The sequence below is a fragment of the Rana temporaria genome, chromosome 3, assembly GCF_905171775.1.
Source record: "Rana temporaria chromosome 3, aRanTem1.1, whole genome shotgun sequence".
NCBI classification, from domain to species: domain Eukaryota; kingdom Metazoa; phylum Chordata; class Amphibia; order Anura; family Ranidae; genus Rana; species Rana temporaria.
In genome coordinates, this window is record NC_053491.1 from 414,769,004 (window position 1) to 414,790,667 (window position 21,664).

Sequence of the window (21,664 nt, forward strand, 5' to 3'; positions counted from 1 at the left end):
TTTAATACTTGCACATTATGGCAAATACTGGCCAACACAATCACAATTTTTACCTTCTTAGCAGTATTCCCGAGTGTGGTTCGGGGTAAATTTTCAGTACCAAAAGTGGTAACCCCGAGCCACACTCGGGATCGCATCTTCAAAAACAACAGTACTGGTGTCAGCGAACACATTATTAACCCCCAGCACTGGTGTCAGCGAGCGCATTATTACCACCAGCACTGGTGTAAGTCAGGGTTTGACAAATTTGCTTAGAATCTAAGAGCCAGCTAAAAAAGTTAGGAGCCAGAAAACGCACCCCGTCCCGACGAGCTTGCGCGCAGAAGCGAACACATACGCGAGCAGCGCCCGCATACGGTGTTCAAACCACACATGTGAGGTATCGCCGCGATTGGTAGAGCGAGAGAAATAATTCTAGCACTAGACCTCCTCTGTAACTTAAAACATTCAACCTGTAGATTTTTTTAAACGTCGCCTTTGAAGATTTTAAAGGGAAAAAAGTTTGTCGGCATTCCACAAGCGGACGCAATTTTGAAGCGTGACATGTTGGGTATGAATTTACTCGGCATAACATTATCTTTCATAATATTAAAAAAAAATGGGGATAACTTTACTGTTGTGTTATTTTTTAATTAAAAAAAGTGTAATTTTTTCCCAAAAAAGTGCGCTTGTAAGAGCGCTGCGCAAATACGGCGTAACAGAAAGTATTGCAACAATCGCCATTTTATTCTCTAGGGTGTTAGGATAAAAAATATATATAATGTTTTGGGGGTTCTAATTAGAGGGAAGAAGATGGCAGTGAAAATAGTGTAAAATGACATTAGAATTGCTGTTTAACTTGTAATGATTAACTTGTAATACCAACGGCCACCACCAGATGGCGCCAGCTCACATCTGGTGGTAATAACTTGTAATACCAACGGCTCACCACCAGATGGTGCCAGCTCACAAAAAAAAAAAAAAAAATTCTTCCTCTTTGCTCCCCCCACTTCCGCCCTGCCTGCGGGCCATTTATAACTGGTCCGCGGGCCGCAAATGGCCCACGGGCCGGTACTTTGAGACCACTGATGTAAAGCTTACTTACCTTGTCCCATGGATCCTGCAATATCTCCCCGCTGTGTCTGCGAGCCGTGTCTCCGCTTGATTCACAGTGCCGAGCTCCGTTCCCTGCGAGCATTGCGACGCACAGGGACGGAGCTCGGCGCCAAATTCAAAAAGTGTAAAACACCGTATACATACAGTACACTGTAATCTTACAGATTACATTACTGTATCAAATAGTTTCACATCCCCTTTGTCCCTAATGCTTTGTCCAGTGCCCTGCATGCAGTTTTTTATTATAAATACTGTTCTTTCTGCCTGAAAACTGGAGATTGTTCATACAGTAGGTGAACCCGATTTTGTGTCAATCTCGCTCTCTTTCTCGGCGAGATTGAGCACCTACGAGCCCCATCGCGGGAGCCAGCGCCGAGCTGGCTTGCCGCGATGGAGACAGAGCTGTCATAGAAGCGACGGGAGATCCGACTTGGATTCCCGCCAATTCTACACGTGTGCGGCGTTTGTTATGAATCCTGAGGGGGAAGTCCCCGCCGGATTTTAAATAAAAATCCGGCATGGGTTCCCCCCTCAGGAGCATACCGGGCCCTTAGGTCTGTTATGGGTTGTAAGGAGAGCCCCCCCTACGCCGAAAAAAACGGCGTAGGGGGTCCCCCTACAATCCATACCAGACCCGTATCCAAAGCACGCTACCCGGCCAGCCAGGAAGGGAGTGGGGACGAGCGAGCGCCCCCCCCTCCTGAACCGTACCAGGCTGCATGCCCTCAACATGGGGGGGTTGGGTGCTCTGGGGCAGGGGGGCGCACTGCGGCCCCCCCACCTCAGAGCACCCTGTCCCCATGTTGATGAGGACAGGGCCCCTTCCCGACAACCCTGGCCGTTGGTTGTCGGGGTATGCGGGCGGGAGGCTTATCGGAATCTGGGAGTCCCCTTTAATAAGGGGGCCCCCAGATACCGGCCCCCCACCCTAAGTGAATGAGTATGGGGTACATCATACCCCTACCCATTCACCTGCAAGAAAAGTGGTAAAAACACAAATAAACCACACAGGGTATTAAAATATTTTATTTTTCTGCTCCGGAGGCCTCCCCTGTCTTCTTTATTAGCTCTTTTACCAGGGGGAGCTTCTTCTTTGACGTCTTCGGGTGGGTGGGGGCCGCCGTCTGGTTCTCTTCCACCGCCGGGGGGGGTCGCTTTTAAAAAAGCCCCCACCCCCCGGCGGGTTTCCTCCGGCGTCTTCGGCGGGGGGGCTTCTTCTTCCGCTATCCTCTCCGGGGGTCTCCTTCTATGTTCGCCGCTCTCCGCTGTTGACTTGGCGCACCCCGGTTCTTCGTCTCGCTGTCCGGTGCCTTCTTCCGTGCTGTACGTCTTCTTCTCCTTCCGTGCTGTGAGTTCTTCTTCCGTGCTGTGACGTCATGTTCTTCACTTCTCATTAAAACTTCATTAAAACAGAGGGGGCTCCATATCGTGATACCGTCAACTTACATAAACAAAGGACAATACAGGCATGTAAAACACGGATATCCCCGCTCTCGGCCGCGAGTGGAGATGACGTCACCGATGGCTCTCCTCACTCCCTTACGCATTACGTGGCTGTGCATGCCGCTTAATCATAGGATCCTATGATTAAGCGGCGTGCACAGCCGCGTAACGTGTAAGGGCTATTTTTTTTTAAATTCATTGACGGTATAACGCTATGGAGTCCCCTCTGTTTTAATTTACATACTGGAGAGTGCTACATAGAAGTTGCTGCTGTGGAACTAGAAGGGCCAGCCTGGAAGCCAGCTAGGAATCAGTTAATTACATTAGTGATTGCAGTGCCAGTGGGAACCTGTACCAGTGGAGATCATACAAGGCTTTTATTATAAGCCCCCTGAGGTGAGAGGCTGGGGAGACAGGGGCACTTGGAGCACAATTTTGTGGTGGATTATGGATTGAAGCACCCCTTACTCAACCACTGAATGTTTGAATAATTGCACTTTATTTGGACTATTTTTGTGGATTGCACACAGAGACTTTGATTGCACAATTTATGAATTTTTATATTTCTTCAAGTTTTTTACACATTGTGGATTTTATTTCATTTTTTACATTTTTTATATTGTTTTTTTTTTCACTGAATGACCATTATATTTATTCTATTCCATTTTTATTATTGCACTTTGCACTAATATATTCATTCATTCTACTTATTTTGGAGATCAGGATCAGGCTATGCATTGCTGTTAACTTATAAGCACTGAATATTGCACTTTATACAGTATATATTTTATATTTAATTTATAGATTGCCATATTAGAATTTATCCACTTTTACATTAAGTAAGCGCCTCAACACCCCCATCCTCATCCGTGTTTTTTATTTTTGCACATATCTTGGAGTGTGGAGTGTGCACAGAGACTCACGTTTTTTTCTTTTAATAATTTGCATGTCTCTTATTTATTAATTCACTTGTTGACTATTATGTTATATGGTTGTCATCATATCATTTATTTAATATTTAGTTATTTTAACACATTCTCACGTTATCGATTTTTATCATCACTTATTTGGTGATATCCTTTATACCACCTAAGTGGTTCACATTTACAACATCATCACTTAAGTTTACCCCCCTTTTCATCCAGTTAATTGATGGTGGGTGATATTGATCAGGAGTGACACAAATTTTCTGTCTCAATTGATTGAACATTTGGATTGTGACCACAGCAGGATTCTAGAAGTTATTTTTTTTTGTATTGTTATGGTATTATCTTGATTATTAGCAAGCGCCATTTCCCTCCCCCTTATTTATCATCATATTTATGTAACCTTCAGTGGCTCCTGGTGCCATACTTACCTCCATAGTTTGAGTGCTCCTGTGAGGTTACAGGAGGCTACAATAGAGACACTTTTTTCTCATATGGGTCCTACATGCAGCCAGTCGCCAGCCCCTAGGTGTGTGCTACAGGGTGTCACTAGTTATTCAGTCCAAAATAATACTGTTTCATGCATGGATGGTGGCATGAGGCCTAGGGCCTAAACACCCAATTCTCCTAGCCCTCTCCTCTAGGAGCACCTACACGTGTGGTCCACACGTCAGCTTCCAGGGCCCAGACTGTTAGGCTTGATCCAGTAAGCAGACCTCATATTCCATTCCCCAGTTATTGGCTGACATAAATACATAATTCCATAAAATATCACACATGGGCTTCCAGATGCAGTCAAACTTCTTTACTTATTTAACTCAGTGAATAATCATATGTAACGGTCAGGGGTTAACACCGTTTACGATCTTCCATTCCACCAACCACGACAGCTTATCCGACAATCCAGCAGACAGGACCCATTTCATTCCCCAGAATAAAGACAAGACACAAGCTCTGTTCTCTCTGGTTCAAACAAATGAATGAATCCTTTAATGGTAACTCAGCCTTGTTATATACAGTTAGAAGCATGCTACAGTAATCACAGGGACAATGAAACTCTCCATCCAAAACATCACACAATGGGTGGTTAATGAGTCCCCCCCCCCCAATCCACATCCCAGACAGACATTCGGGCACCGCATCTAGAGGAGTTAATTACTACAGCTGACAAGTCACATTCCACATCTATTATCAATAGTATTTTCACACAAACCAGTGGCATTAGCATACACAATGAAATATCTTAGGAGCAGACCTAATTAGCACAATGGACAATAGAATGCAATCACAGCTTTCATCACTACAGCCAGGTGGACTTAATTAGCATCTCATAAGTCTATGTTACACATTGAATGAATCACACTCTATTGACCTGTTGAGGTCAGAATAAACCACTTGTAATATGTCAAGATCCTGCAATACATGAATTATCATTAATGTCCCATCTCATGTAATCTGAGATATCAGTTCTCAGTCATCCTATGCCCCTAAGGGACATAGGATGACCCTAGACCCAAGAGTCATTGGTGAAGCTGGCACAGGAGTACCCCACATCCTTCAAAAGTCTCTGGGTATCACGGCCCATTCCGTTACATCATAACAGTTCAAATACTGGCAAAATCATATTCCACATAGTGGCTGGAGATTCAAAAAACTTGGGAGATTCATAGCACCGAACCAGATTGTTTGTGGCTTATGCTGGCATACTTCAATCCTGACACCACATTCAGACCATTGCTTCCTGGAGGGGAGGACAAAGGGAAACACCAACCTCCGTTTCTCTGCAGGATACTGTCCCAGCCTCTCCCATTTGCAGTTTGCCCTTGTCATGGACCTTGGAATGCAGAAGTGTTTCTCCTTGAAATCAGTTACACAGTGGGGGGTCTTCTGCCCTGTCTTAAGGCTACCCCCCCCCCCTAGACGGCTCAATGGTCTGGAGGAAAAGCATTGTTCTGTGTCTGGCTGTTTGTGTACATTGATTGCCCCCTGGGGCTTCTGTCTCATTACACATAGCAGTCCTCCTATTCAAGCTATCGGACCAATCCCTGCTGACCCTGTTTCAAGTCCTCATTTGCATGGCTAAGAGGACCTAATTGAGAACTACAATGCACTTTACAATTGACCAATAGGAAAGTGGTTGTTGGGGGCAGGGCGTTTAAAATGCTGTATAAAAGTGCATGTGCATCCAATAAAAGAGTTTTCCTGTTTGAACTTACATACAGCCTGCCTGGTGTTTGTTCTGATGGATTTCGAACGGCACATAGCTGTAGTTCGAATCCTGGAGCCTTGGATGACCAAACCATCAGACGTTGCGATCTGCAATCTGATTCAATAGCAGCAGAGGAGTGTCGGGAGAGTGGAACCGAGCGAGCAAGGGTCTCGTTACAGCCCTCTTGATAAATATTACAGATGGTGGAGATAGTAGAGAGGAACTTCCATCAGCCCCTTCCCTATAGGGGAGAACACATACACCACTGGCAGAAACCTCCATCTCTCTCTGGTTTCCGACCAAGAATGACCCATAGCCCAAGCTTCACCAACTTTATATAGTGCCACCCAAATGAAACTCCACCGAGAGTAGGAGCAACCTGCAAGGGAACCTCTACCTAACCAATGGCGTCCCTAGGGGGGCCAAAGGGGCCCTGACTCCCCCAACATTATGCTGTGCCCCACCATGTGCATTTTTTGTATTTTGCTTGGGCCGCCGCTGGAGTAACACAGTCTCTCCTGAGAGGGAGAGCGTCCCCAGTCAGCTCCTGTGGTGGATTCCTCTGCTAGCTGACACGATCTGCTCCTTCCCCTGCATCCTCATTGGAACGGAGAAGAACGAGTTTCAGGAAGGACTCCATGAGCACTGTGGGGGAGGGGGGCCCAAGCCTTCATCTCAGTCACTGAAAAAACAGACTAATTTCTCCCGTCCTTAGGACAGGAGAACCAACCTATAAATTCCGAAAGTGGTGACTGCAAGCTGAGCCGAGTGTAAGTCTATGACACTCTTTCACAGCCCAGCGAGTCCAGCCACACCCCTCACTCTCCTCACAATCGAGCAGGGAGGAATACAGCTCCTCCTCCTCCTGCCAGACCCGCCCATACTATCCCGGTGTGCTTTATCTGAAGAGGGGGATGTGTGGACGGGAAATATGAAAATCGGCAGCATTCCTGGCTGTGTGTGATTGATGCCTGAGATTCTAGCCTGGACCGTGGGTAAGTGTGTGCACTGCAGACTGCAGTACACCTTATTCACTGAACTGCATTATCTCCATACCTTCTCTCCCCTATCTGTCTCCCTCCCCCTCTTCTGTTCTTTCAAGACATTCACAATTTTACTTTCACTTTCAGTTAGGCAGGTAATATACGCTGCTTCCACAGATTGCAGGAAAGAAACTTGCATGATTCCCCCATCAACACAGACAGTGCTGACAGGGGAATAACCCTCCTGCCCAGCAATTGTATTCTCCCGACAAACAGTGATTATAACTAGTGGTTATACAGAAACCATTAGAGATAATCATAAGAGAATCCGCTCATTAATGGTTCAAATCTCAGCCAGTTCCTGCTGAACCAGCTAAGATTTAAACTGTCTATGGCTGGTCTTAGCTCTTAGGCAGCCCATACATTGATCACTTTTTTTCATTCAACTATTAGGTTGAATGAAAAAAAAAAAAAAGAAATGATCCAATTCCCCCATCTACACATTAAAGGTGGATGGGGGAATCCTCCCAGTGTGGACCAGTGCTAGAACAACCAGAGTTGCTGTCCTGTCTATTCACAGTGCTGGTCTCTGTCTCCATGGTTGTGGCGGCAGTACATTGGAACCCAGTGCTGGTTACTTTATGGGGCTGATGTACAGGAGGGCCAGAACAATTTGTTGTTAGAGATGGGCTGGGCATGTTCAAAATTCCACATGCCAGAGCCTGCCAGGAAGCCCACACTTCACGGCGCTAATCACAGGCAGTGAGACATTTCCTGGTCCGCTGCTGCACATATCAGGAAATGTCTCACTGGCTGTGATGAGCACTGTGGAGTGTCGGCTTCCTGGCAGGCTGTGGCATGTGGAATTTTGAACGTGCCCAGCCCATCTCTATTGGTTGCAGACAGTTGAGCTCCCTGCAGGTTGCTTAGCAGCAGTGGAGTCTTCTATGACAAGCTGATCGTGATGCAACCCAGGTGATGCTCCTAGTCAAATCCTAGTGTTAAATATCAGTGATTTTTATTGATCAAAGACCACACTTTACAGGCATAGAGCCCACATGGCTGCTGAACATAGAGACCACATGGCTGCTGAACATAGAGACCACATGGCTGCTGAACATACATTTGATTATATATATGTGGTTGTGCTCTTGATGCTAATAAATACTGTGTTAATTAGATCTGACTGGGAGCATCACCTGGATCACATCCCGATCAGCATGTCAACAGAGAAGGTTATACAGCATTACTGCTGCTAGGTGACCAGCTGGGGGCTCGGCTCTCTATAACCAATAGTGCCAGCCTTCCCCTGCATTCACACATAATGTCACCAGCACTAAGTCCAAATAGACTGCCGCCGCTGCCAAGGAGACAGATGCCAGATCAGCACTGTCAATAGCAGGGACAGGACAGCTGGGGAAACCCACAGTGGTAGAACACCAGGGCCCGGTGGCAAGACAACCTTTGCAACCCTGATAGTTCTCCCACTGCTTTGGACCCTAATATTTTCTTGGTGTGCTGGTGACATATATCTCTTGTTTTCTGCCACCCTGGGGGGCCCCAGTATAGTAGGTAGGGAGCGCACTGCAGAACATTTGGAAGGGCCCGTTGTGGGATCGTAGTAAAGGGCCCCAGGATATATATATATATATTTTATAGCTGGCCCCCCTACTTATGTCCCTGTCCCCCCATGTGCCCCCCCCTAAATATGAAAGCTGGAGACGCCACTGTAACTAACTCCAGCTGCCTACATATCTGAACTACATTTCATGATTTTCTAATGAAGGTATTACTGGACGAAATGGTGTTTACTTTATATGTGTCTGGAGTTCAGATTTAAAATAACCGCAGATCACACTGCCAATTACAGCTGTCACATTATTGGAATGCCTGCCTCTGCCTCCCGGCATTTCGATCCTGTGAAAGGATTTGAAGGCGGTGGTGGGAAGGGGTTAAAGTTAGACAACAAATACTCTAGGTAACAAAAAACTTAAATTCAAATATATTCCTGTACAAAGGATATGAATCCACTTTTTGTGTGCACCGAATAATTTTGCAAACCCAGGGACATCATCACTGTGCTGTACATGGCCTGTGCAGAATGCACAGCTGTGGGAGGGGCCTAGTAGCCCCACCCACTACAGGCTGTCTGCAGAAAACTACAGGAGGGGTGGAGACAAGACCAGTCACCTTGCACAAGGATAGAGAGCAGCAATAACCAGTCTTACAAGAAGCTTAACATTGGATTACTGCACAGGATTGGAAGACACACAAAGCTCACCAAGATTAAAGTAAGAATAAAAAACGACTCCTGCATTTGGACAATTTGCTTAACCAGTTCAGCTTTAAAAGGAAATTATAATGCATTTCATCACACTCTGTGCTTGTTGTTTCATTGCATAGTAATATTCTTGTCTATAGTTGACCTTTTCAAAATATATTTTTCATTTTTTTTATTTTATTTTTAGACGTGTAACAAGACGGGAGAGTGTTATTGTAAAGAAGAGCAACCCAATCCCAAATGTGCCATCTCTGGTGTCTAGAAAAAAAAAAAAAAAAGTAATGCCTAGTAAGTACAAAACTGACTGTGCCTGATATTAGAATCACGTAACATTAAGGCAGCCCATACATGATTCATTTTTTTTGACTCGATTCCCTATACACACATTCAATGTGGATGGGGAATCACTCCCACTGAGGTATTGTATTCTGGAAGCAAGGAGATTTCTCCACCGTCAGAATACTCTGTGTGGAAATTTTCCAACTGGCTGGTTGTACAGAAGTGGATTAAAATTCAGCTAGTCCCTGCTGAACCGGCTGCAATTCGATCCATGTATGGCTGGCTTAACTACTTCAGCTTCTGAAGGTTTACCCCCTTTATGACCAGGCCATTTTTTTGCAATACGGCACTGCTTTGCTTTAATTGACAATTGGGCTGTCGTGCAACGCTGTACCCAACTAAAATGTACCGGTATGTTCTTTTTTTCCCCACAAATAGAGCTTTATTTTTGGTGGTATTTGCTCACCTCTGCGGTTTTAATTTTTTGCTCTATGGAAAAAAAAAAAAAGAATGACATACCGGGACTGCAACATTGCAGTGGACAAATCAGATACTGAGTGACAATTTTGACACTTTTTTGGGGACCAGTGACACTAATACAGTGATCACTAATAAAAATTTGCACTGTCACTAGACTAATGACACTGGCTGGAAAGGGGTAAACATCAGGGGTGATCAAAGGGTTAATTGTGTGCCTAACATGTGCTTACTCACTGTGAGGGATGTGCTTGTACTATGGGAAGGCAGAGATCTGTTTTCCTGCAGAAACACAGGATCACTACCTTCCCTACTGATAGAACATCAGTAGGGATGGGCAGATCGTCGTTCTACTTCTGTCCTAAACGATTGGTGGGTCCAGGTGGACATCGTGTCCACCAGATCCGCTGATTGGCTCCCGCTATGTCCAATCACAGAGGGAGCAGGTCGCTGGCAGCACACATGGGTGCCCCAGACCTGGAAGTGCAGAATTGCATACAGGTATGTGATTCTGCACAGGAGAGCCACCTTGTGTATGTACAGTATACGGTCGGCAAGCATTTAAGGCTAAGATCACACTTGTGTGACCTGCGTTCTGTGTGCAGGCAACTCATTCAATTCAATGGGCTGCCCTACCCACAGAAATGCAGAGAAAAAATACCTTTTTTTTAAATTGCACCAAGCCACATTTGCTAATTAAGAATGAATGACACCCCCATGTTTCTGCTAAAAGAGCATGTTAGCCTGCGGGTCGGGAACACGTGCGATTTTGCGCATGCTTCCAATCTGCAATTATATGAACCTAGACTAAATGGTTCATGCTAATTAATTATTTAGAATCTCTAGTTTTACTGTGTGATTGGCAATTATATTGATTGCAGCTTTATAAAACTAGACAATCTTATGTAGCGCCTGTGTACCTCCGCCAGAGGGGTCCAGGCGGAGGTGCCTCTTGCCAGCAGCCAATCAGAGGGTTTTTTCCCTCGCGGGGCATGCTAGGGGAGAGTACTTCTGGAGCAGACGCCTTTTGGCGGGGTTCTTGTTCCGGGTGTGGCACCCACCTTCGGGGTGACCGCGGTGTTCATGGTTTCAGGACCATGTTGGCCCGGAGCAACTGAAGCTATGGTGGGGCCTACTGGGTCCCCAAATTCGGAGAAGAGATCCCAAGCGAGTTTTGCTGTTCGGTGGGGAGTCAGCCTGAGGAGAGCCAGGGAGGCAGGCGATCAAACGGGGCCTCGACAATCCATCAGGGATCAAGGTGACCGGACACTGGGAGGTTGGATGTCAGCAACCTGTCAGTCGGTGATCAAATGAGAACTACCTGAGGGAGATTCAGGCACCAAATTCACTAAGGAAGATTTACTTCAATATCTACCTTCTGGGGAAGAGTCTGTGGCAGAGACTTGTTCCCTCCAAGGTTCCGAGTGATACCCTGGCTGTCGGGTCTGTGTGGGAGGCCTGTCCAGGTGCACTGTGCCCACTCCGGCTGGAGTGGCGACGAAAGTAAAGTGTCATTGGAAGCAGGACTGCTTCCCTTACTGTTAGGCCTGAATCTGCTACTCTCCTCCTCACCCATCTTTTCCTATCTACCTCAAGTTTATTGTTCACCGTGTTGGGGAAAATAAAGCACAAGAAAAAACACCTGCTGTTTGGACATTCCATCATTGCTGCTCTCATAAACTACCCTAGACGTCGGAGCTAGAGCGGTAACAAGCCATCCCTATTCTATCCAGCGGCTCCTGCGGGGGTAGCGCTACACTTAAATCATTGAATGGTGATTAAAATTAAACTTTATGCTGCTTATGTTTTACCCTCTGTGCCCCCCTCCCCCTTTTCTTAATTTATTAGCTAGTGAAATAGAAAAGGAAAGAAAATCACTTTCTTTACACAATACACTTTAGATACCAACCACTTGCCACGTGAAAAAAATAAAAAAGATGTATAAACCAATATCTAGGAATGGGAAAGCTGCTGTCACTAGCAAGCTCTCAAAATATAACCTTTAAATGGTGACTATGCTGTCTTCCTTTAGCAATACCCAACAATATAACACACTGGGGTTGATTTCCTAAAACCTGGGAGTGCAAAATCTGGTGCAGCTCTGCATAGAAACCAATCGGCTTCCAGGTTTTATTCAAGTCAAAGCTTAACCGATTGCCGCCCGCAGATATACGTCTGCAGCATGGCACGGCCAGGCAAAAGGACGTACCTGTACGTCCACTTTAAGTAGCGGTTGTTGCGGGCGCACGCCCGCCCCGATCTCCACGAGCGTGCCTGCGGGTCCCGTGAACTCGATCACTGCGGGCATACCCGCGATCGTCTCACGGAGAGATAGAACGGGGAGATGTTGTTCTGCCTAGTGACACTGTCGCTGATCGTGTTCCCTGTCATCAGGAACACAATAAGCGACGTGTCACAGCAAGCCACGCCCTCCAACAGTAAGAATCACTCCTTAGGGAACACTTAAACCCTACAGCCCCACCTAGTGGTTAACCCCTTCACTGCCAGTGTCATTTTCACAGTAACCAGTGCATTTTTATAGCACTGATCGCTGTAAAAATGACAGTGGTCCCAAAAATGTGTCAAAAGTGTCCGATGTGTCACGATAAAAATTGCTATAAAACTATCCCCTATTTTGTAGACACTATAACCTTTGCGCAAAATAATCAAACGCTTATTGCAATTTTTTTTAAGAAAAATATGTAGAAGAATATGTATCGGCCTAAACTGAGGGAATTTTTTTTTTTTTTAATAGCTGGATTCAGAGACGCCGCCGCAACTTTAAGGCGGCATATCGTATTTACGCTACGCCGCCTTATGTCAGAGAGGCAAGTACAGTACTGTATTCACAAAGTACTTGCCTCCTAACTTACGGCGGCGTAGCGTAATGTGGCCGGTGTAAGCGCGCCTAATTCAAATTAGGATGAGGGGGCGTGTTTTATGTTAATGGGGGGTGACCTGACGTGATTGTTTTTTACGAACGGCGCATGCACCGTCCGTGTACATATCCCAGTGTGCATTGCGCCAAAGTACATTAAATTACGTCCAGCCCTATTCACGGACGACTTACGCGAACGACGTCAAATTTTCAAATTTCGGCGCGGGAACGACGGCCATACTTAACATTGACTAGTCCAGCTATTTGATGGAATAACTTTACGCCTGAAAACGCCTTATGTAAACGGCGTATCTTTACTGCGACGGGCGCACGTACGTTCGTGAATAGGCGTATCTAGTCATTTACATAATCTACGCCGAACTCAACGGAAGCGCCACCTAGCGGCCAGCCTAAATATTGCACCCAAAGATACGACGGCGCAGGCTGTCGTATCTTAGCTTGGTTTAAGTGTATCTCAGTTTGAGAATACACTTAAACTTAGGACGGTGCAGATTCCGAGTTAGGTCGGCGTATCTACTGATACGCCGGCCTAACTCTCTCTGAATCTAGCTATATATATTTTTTTTGGGGGGATATTTATTATCGCAAAAAGTAAAAAATATTGCATCTTTTTTTTTTAATTATCGCTCTATTCTTGTTTATGGAGCAAAAAATAAAAACTGCAGAGGTGATCAAATACCACCAAAAGAAAGCTCTATTTGTGGGAAAAATAGGATATTTGTACTCACCGTAAAATCTATTTCTCTGAGTTCATGGACGGACACAGCAGCCTTTGACCTTAGGGTTATATCCGCTTCCTTCAGGAGAGTTTAGGCAGAAAAAAAAGCACTTTAAGTGTTAACAACACTTTCCTTAGTGCAGCTCCTCCCAGGGGGCGTGGCCTCCCGGGTATAACCCACACCCTGCTCTAGCAGCCTCAGTTCGTAACAAGCAGTACAAACAAAGGAGGGGTGGGTGCTGTGTCCGTCCATGAACTCTGAGAAACGGATTTTACGGTGAGTACAAAAATCATATTTTCTCTTCCGTTCATGGACGGACACAGCAGCCTTTGACCTTAGGGACATCCCCAAGCAGTCGCCGCCTTACACACCTGTAACACAGAGGCTTGATGTCGGAAAGCCCAAGAGGCACCGATCGCCCTGGTCGAACGCGCCGTAACCTGAAAGGGAGGCGCCCGCCCCTTAAGGGCATAGGCCTGAAGCACAACCTGACGGATCCACCTAGAAATGGTGGCCGACGAGACCGCCAGACTCTTTTCAGGACCCGACACTGACACAAACAGTGAGTACGACTTCCGGAACGGAGTCGTAGCAGATAAACACACACACGAAGAGCCCGAACCACATCCAGGGAATGTAAAGTGGTCTCCTTCGGGTTCTTCGGCTGAGGACATAAGGATGGAAGAACAATGTCTACATTAATGTGAAAGGCCGAAACGAACTTTGGGAGAAAGGAAGGCTGCGGTCGCAGCACCACCTCATCCTCATGGATGACTAAGTAGGGAGCCTAGCGGGACAAGGCCGCCAGTTCAGACACCCGTCTGAACTATGTAATAGCAACCAGAAAAAAACACCATTTGTGACAGAGTCAACAAAGGGATCTTCTGAACGTACTCAAAAGGGAGCATCTTGATGCACCGAGAGGACCAAATCCAAGTCCCATGGGAGCAGTGGAGGGTGCACAGGAGGGGCCACATGCCGGACCCCCTGCACCAACGAGTGCACCAAGGGGCGCGCTGGCAATGGTCGCTGACAGCCGTGGCATTGTCGGACTGGATCCTGACCGGTCGGCCCTGCAGATCCGGGGACCACCTGGCAAGGCACAGCTTTATCGCTCGGAGCTCCAGAATATTGACCCCAACCGGAAAGGCTGGCATCCGTCGTGACCCCTGTCCAGCGGCACGGTTGAAATTACTTCCTGGTCCAAAGCACCGGAGATGTCAGCCACCACACCAGGGAAGACTTGACCAGATGGGTCAACTGAATCCGGTAATCCAGAGATGACGGGAGCTTGTCCCAACGAGACAGAATTTCCCTCTGTAGCTCCCTGGTGTGGAATTGGGCATATGGGACCGCCTCGAAAGAGGCCACCATCAGACCCAGAATTCTCATGCAGAATCGAAGGGATGACCACTTCTGGGCCGACAACTGCTGCACAGCAGATCGCAGGGACTTCAGTTTTCCCGTCGTGAGGAAGACCTGCGCCTCCGCACAACCCAGGACTAGTCCCAGGCATTCCAGTCTCTGGGACGGAACTAACACTGACTTCTGGATATTCAGAAGCCAGCCAAACTCTTGGAGAGTCTGACACACGATAGACACGTCCTCCTCTAACCCTGAGCCTGAGGAAGCTCTCAGGAGAAGGATCGTCCAGATATCCCACGATAGCGATTCCTCCTTGCCTTATCAGGGCCAGTATCGGGACGAGCACCTTGGTAAAAACCCGTGGTGCTGATGCCAGGCCGAACGGGAGGGCCACAAATTAAAAACGGACCCCCCCGACCGTAAAGCGCAGAATCTCTTGTGCTTTGTGCAAATGGGAACATGTAGGTACGCGTCCATGATATCCAAGGACGCCATGAAGTCCCCCTGATGGAGTGCCGCTATCACCGAGCGAATCGACTCCATCCTGAATTTTTGTACCTTGACAAAACAATTGAGAGCCTTGAGGTCCAGGATTGGATGGACCCCTTCCTTCTTGGGGACCACAAACAGATTGGAGTGAAACCCCTGAAACCGTTCTCCTGTGAGGGAACTGGGACAATCACTCCCCGACCAGAAGATCCTGGATAGCCCCGCCAGAGCCAGCCGGCGTTCCAGAGGAAGCCAGAGGTTGGAAGGAAAGAATCCGTTTGGTGGACAAGAGAGAAACTATCTTGTACCCCGAGGAAACTAAGTCGCAAACCCAACGGTTGGAAAGAAGAAACCTCCACCGAGCCGAGAATTTGCGAAGTCTGCCCCCCACCCGAGGCACGGGCAGACCTACATGCGGAAGCAGGGTTGTCCGCAGGCTTGTTAGGCTTGCAGTACCAGGCGCGCCTCTGCCCCGCAGAGGGGCCTCAGCGCCTTGTGGATTTTTACCCGCCGTGCAGGGTGCACGAAAAAAAACGCTTGGGGGTAGAAAAGGAGGGCCCTTTCTTACTGCGAGGCTCCTCGCCCCTTCACAGACAGTGGAAGCAGCATGCTCCTACCACCCGTGGCATCCTTAATGATGTCATCCAGGGATGACCCAAAAAGCCACTCACCCTCAAAGGGTAAATCCACCAAGGCCTTTTTTGAGGATTGGTCCGCAGACCAGCATTTCAGCCACACAAGGCGGTGCAATACCACCGCACAGGCGGAGGCCCTGGAAAGCAAGGGGAGCGTATCCAGAACCGACTCACAGACGAAAATCAGACCCTGAACCAACCGTTCAGCCAGGTCCTTACAGGTCTCGGAAGCATTTTGTGCTTCCAGCTCCTGCCGCAGGAGCTTTGCCCTTTCAGTCAGAGTCTGTGACACTAGAGGCCTCACCGCCAAACCCACTACAGTGAATAGGGAGCGGGCCACAGCCTCCACTCTCCTATCAGCAGGGTCCTTAAAGGCAGGAGCCCCTTCCACGTAACGTGGTGGCTTTGCTCTATCTGGACACGTTCACATAAGGAGGAGAGACCCAGTCTTTCACAAAGTCCTCCTCAAAGCAAAAAAATGTTCTGCGGCGCCTTGTACAACAAATTGTCCAAATAAGGAACACAAGGAACACCTTTGTAGTGCGCGGCAGTTTGCGGAACCCAAAAGGGACCGGCACATCTGGTGCCTCCGCCAAAACCTCTCTTTGAGTTTCACGCACCGCAGAAATAAGAGCTCTAACAAATTCCATGTCAGTAGGTGACCCTGAAACAGAGTCATCCTCACTGTCCGCGTGGGTCAAGCCCGCATCCTCTGACACCACAGAACCAGAGGCAGGGGCAATAGCCGGGCATGGTTCTGTGTCAGAGGCATCCCCAGAAGCAAGCTCAGGGAGGGGGGCGCTTTTTACCCCCCATCCGGGCACCAGTTGCTTCAAACCTGGTGAGAAAAAACCTCCAGGGCAGCCGACATTGCCTCAACAGATGTGGCAGGGGGAGGGGCATCAAGGGTTAACTCAGGCATGTGTGGGGAAGAAGTACCTGGCTCAGTCTCCATAGTGCCCCACCGCTGTGTCACCCCACTGCAAAGCAGAAACCACCCACGGTCACCTCCCGGCTGTCACATAGAGTATGGGGGCCCCCAGGGAACTCACCACCCCGCCCGGTGCAGCGCGAGCTGAGAGGAGTCTGAAGCGTGCTGAGAGCCGGCCGCACTGCTGTCTGTCCCTCAGAGATTCGCGGTCTTCCATAGCGCTAAAACGGCCACACGAGGCCAAACGAAATCCAAGATGGCCACCATATAGCAAAAAAATGCCATAGGACCACAGGAAAATGGCCGCCGAAGCAATAGAAAGCACGACTACGGCAAAATGGCAGCCGTTGCGCATTTAAAAAGACAGTGACACAGCATTACAGCGCAGCACACACACACACACACACACACAAAAAGACCCTGTAGTGAACACACACAGCCCCGCTACACACAGGCCTCGGTGTAATAAAGAGACCCCTGAAAAGACCCCCCTCACAGCCGCTACCCAAATGGGGAAGGAGGGAGAGGAATTAAGGGAGAGAGGAAAGCAGGGCAAACCCTCAGTCGACCTCCCAGGGGAAAATTCCAGCCATACCACCTTACCTGAGCAAGGGGCCATACTTACCCGTCCTGCGACCACCAGCTGGAGGTATCCCAGACAAAACCACTGTCCGCATAAAACGGCATGGCTGTCGGCTAGACACACTGTGACAAAGCAATAAAGTCCGGTCATATGTGTGCCCTAGAACAAAATGTTCCCCGGCCGCCCTTGGAGCAAAGGGGCCTGTTGTGGACGACCCAGAGCTGAGCTGAGGGCCGGCACACGCTCGATGGCCGAACATGGGGGGACTACAAGAGTCAAGACCCAGCCTGTCACCCAGTCGGCTGTTGATAGAAGAATCACAGGATTCAAAAATGCAGGAACAAAATAATAAAAAGCAAAAAAAAATCGCAAGAATTTTTTTTCCAGAGTACAGGACTCCAGTGCCTGACCTTTCCTGTCGTTAGGCAGAGAAAAACTGAGGCTGCTAGAGCAGGGTGTGGGTTATACCCGGGAGGCCATGCCCCCTGGGAGGAGCTGGACTAAGGAAAGTGTTGTTAACACTTAAAGTGCTTTTTTTTCTGCCTAAACTCTCCTGAAGGAAGCGGATATAACCCTAAGGTCAAAGGCTGCTGTGTCCGTCCATGAACGGAAGAGAAAAAAGGACATCAATTTTGTTTGGGAGCCACGTCGTACGACCGCACAATTGTCAGTTAAAGCGACGCAATGCCGAATTGCGGATTTAGCAACAAAATGGTCCGGGACTTAAGTGGTTAAATGAACAATCTGAAGTGAGAAGCTGATTGGCCACCATGCACAGCTACACCAGATTTTGCACTCTCCAGTTTCAGTAAATCAACACCACTGTAATTTCCTGTGCAAGCTTAAAAAAAAAACATTAATATCCAATTTGTAAAGTTTCCCTAAAATACTGAAAAACAATATTAAAAATACCATGCAAAAAATAAAAGCATTACTTAAAAAAAATTAGCGAAACATCGAAACACCCTGCCTCAGTATTCCCCTCAAGAGCCCTCAGCCCTGTAAGTAGTGGGCTGCCTCGTGGGAGGAGTCTGGAAGAGTGGTCATTCTTAGGCAGGCTGTATTTGCATCCAGACCACCTTATGTAGCGCCCATATGCGATGCTGAGCCTCCATGATTAAAATATACTGAATAAAAGGGGCGGGCCAGGGACAGTAATGCCGGGCCCCAGAAATCATGGAAGCCTCTTTCTAACTTGTTGCAGCTTCTAATGCACACTGTGAGAAGCTCACAGTGTGCAGTGAAATCAGAGTAAGTAATCACAGTACAGGAGAGGAGTCTGTACAACTGTGCAAGATTAAATGCAAGGCAGGAGTTCAGCTTTAACATTATCCTTCATCCATTGTAATGATCTCTGTCTATACACTTTCTTATTTTTAGATGAACTGGCGACAACTCCATGGAGCTTTACAGATGTGCTGGAAACTAGAAGAAAATAATGAAAATCTCATGAAACAAACACAGAATATTTCCTTTTCCCTTGCATCCCCCCACTTCTCTCTATACTAGCTTATTTGATGTCTTTTCTATCTCCTGATGACTATTATACTATAAGCAGTCTTTTCTTTATACATCGGCGGTAAACACTGAATACTGTTAAATTGTACTGCATAGAAATAATCTGGGGCGTGGCTTGGCGCGCGATGCGAATGGCAGCAGTGTGAAGGAGCTCCGGCAACCCGTGGGACCTAAGAGCTGAAACCGGCCAGTTTTTGGGAGACTATGTCCTCCCAATCAAGGAGAGGGCCACACAACCGTTCCCTCCGCTCTTTAAACACCCCCAAAAGGAAAATAACACCGACAAATCTCAGCAAATTCAGCTTCAACAGCTGCAGCAAGGCCTCCAAGATGGCGCCTCCGCACAGATTGCACATGGAGGAAGATATGGAAGAGGATGATGAGGTTTCTCTCCCGGCTTCCGAGGAATCCACCAGAGGTAATGACACCACCGACGGCCCTCTGACATACGCGATGATGACCGACATCGCAGCAGACATCAAAAGCTCCTTCTCAGCGGCCATCACGGACATCAAAACTGAGCTCCTACGGCTCTCAGAGCAGATGGCCGTGACAGAACGCGCTGGGAAAAGACGTGACAGGGCTTTAACCAGACTTGACGATATTACAAGTAACCACTGCCATCATTTAATCGACATGAACAGGCATATCGAAGACCTCGATAACAGAGGGAGAAGACACAATATTAGGGTGAGGGGTGTCCCAGAATCAGTGAGCCCCGATCAAGTGAGGCCTACTCTTTCCGCCATCTTTAACAACCTGATGGATAGGCCGGAGCAGTCCCCGATTGACTACGACAGAGCGCACAGAGCCCTCAGACCTAGAGCCTCGGACAATGACCCCCCGAGGGATATCATTTGCTGCCTCCCTAACTTCGGCCTAAAAGAGGAGATCCTACACAAGGCCAGAACCGCGGACCAAATCGTTCATGAGGGTGTCACGATCCAGCTGTACCAGGACTTGTCTCCCATCACCCTGAAGAACAGAAGAGCCCTAAAACCCCTCCTCGCGGTACTAAGAGAAAAAAACATCACATATAGGTGGAAATTCCCCTTTGCCCTACAGGCCAACTACATGGGAAAACAATACCTACTCAGGGTACCGGAGGATCTACTGAAATTCTGCGAAAACCTGCAGATCGCACCCGTCAGCTTACCAGACTGGTATACAGAGTTCCTCATTCCTCCCCCCGTCAACAACCCTCAACATTCTCCAGGTCCACCAGCGTTGTACTCCCCGTTCCAGCAAAGGAATACGCGCAACAACCCGAACAACCGTTTCAACGACTCCCCAGCAACCTCTAAGAGCGCCAAAAGCCCAAGAGTGAAAGAAGTGCAAAGATTCTAAAACGACAACTCCACTACAAAACCTATGTAGCACAACCAACAGCTTACAACAGGTTAAAGCATGCTGAAACATCCGCTCTTATTTTTTACTTTTTCCGTCCCTATCTCCTCATTTATATTGCCTACTTTTCTTTTTTTTTTTTATCTTTTTTTGCTTCTGCAATCTTTTCTCGTCCACCATTTTACTCAGAAGTCCACATTCCTCACTATACTACAAGTAAAGAGAAGTCCTTCTCAGAAACGCCACTAGATGGCGCTCCTACGCTACATTTAATACTACTCCCCTCACCTGCAGGATAACCTACGGTACAGAGCACGGAAGAAAGGGAAAGTGTACGGAACCTCCACAGGAACTAGTTGCTTGCCCAATGATGTGCTCAGCAATGTCCACTATGTGTATATTTGCTTAACTCTCCCTTCCTCTCTTTATACCACCGCACTACTGTGAAAAGACACAGATAACAAAGAATTTACTTTTACAGGTGCTCGGTAAAAGGAAACCTATAGATAGTGGAATCTTTTTATATGCTTACAGGCCTGGTATAAACTTGTTGATGCTCTCATGTTGTTTGATTCTAATGCTCTTGTAAAATTTCCAGACATAGACTATTACATGAAAAGAACGGTCTAAAGGCCACATCCTCCACGGCACAAAGCAGATTGACCCTCTCCGACTCCATGTCTGTCTGAACCGTGAGTAATATAATAACCTCTTCTCCTCATTCCTCAATAAGAACAGACCTACTGGGGAGAAGAGCAGGGGGTAATCAAGTCAAGGACTAACTCTATGCCCATGGAGAAGCCTATGTCATAACAGCAATACAGCAGCATATTAACATATTTTAAGCATACCAAAGGACCTATAGCAACTATTAGAAATGAGATTCCACTGACTCTACTCTAACTATGATATACAACTGCCGCAAATAGACAACTATTTGTTTTATTTTGTTCTAGGCAATCTGATGGTACTGTTAGAATCTACCTGTAAGTTTATACCCATGACAGAAGGAATGAGAATTGTTCTAGGCAATCTGATGGTAATGTTAGACTCTACCTGTAAGTTTATACCCATGACAGAAGGAATGAGAATACTCACACAAAGGTTCAGAGAGGGAGGAGAGAGAGGAGGGAAGGAAAGGGAAGAAAGTTACTTCTCAGTATGCCTGGTTAAAAGTTAAACACCTCCCGCAGAATATGTGGGTTATAATGGCCCTTTTATTAATATCTCAATGAGGCCTTAGGAAAAGACAAATAATGAGGGGAAATTAGCATCTCTTTTGCCTACTCTACTACAACCAAGCTAGATAATTACAGCAATTGAATGAATACTTGTTTACCTTTGCTTTAATCCATGGTTACTTCATAATACTGTTAAAACCTACCCTTAGCTAATAACCATGAAAGGACGACTAGGTATATGTACAGTGAGGTTCAGAAGGAAAGAAGAGAAGAAGGAGAAGGAGGGAAAAAGTTACCTTACAAG

General features: G+C 47.2%; 1 long non-coding RNA gene across 1 annotated transcript in view; it reads left to right on the forward strand.

Annotated features, from left to right (window-relative positions):
- LOC120933094 overlaps positions 1–18,930 on the forward strand; it is a 31,530-nt gene extending 12,600 nt beyond the window's left edge. Inside the window, exons 3-4 of the long non-coding RNA XR_005748063.1 lie at positions 9,125–9,225; positions 18,695–18,930. This is a non-coding gene — a long non-coding RNA (uncharacterized LOC120933094). The remainder of the gene's footprint in view (positions 1–9,124; positions 9,226–18,694) is intronic.
- Positions 18,931–21,664: the final 2,734 nt, after the last annotated feature.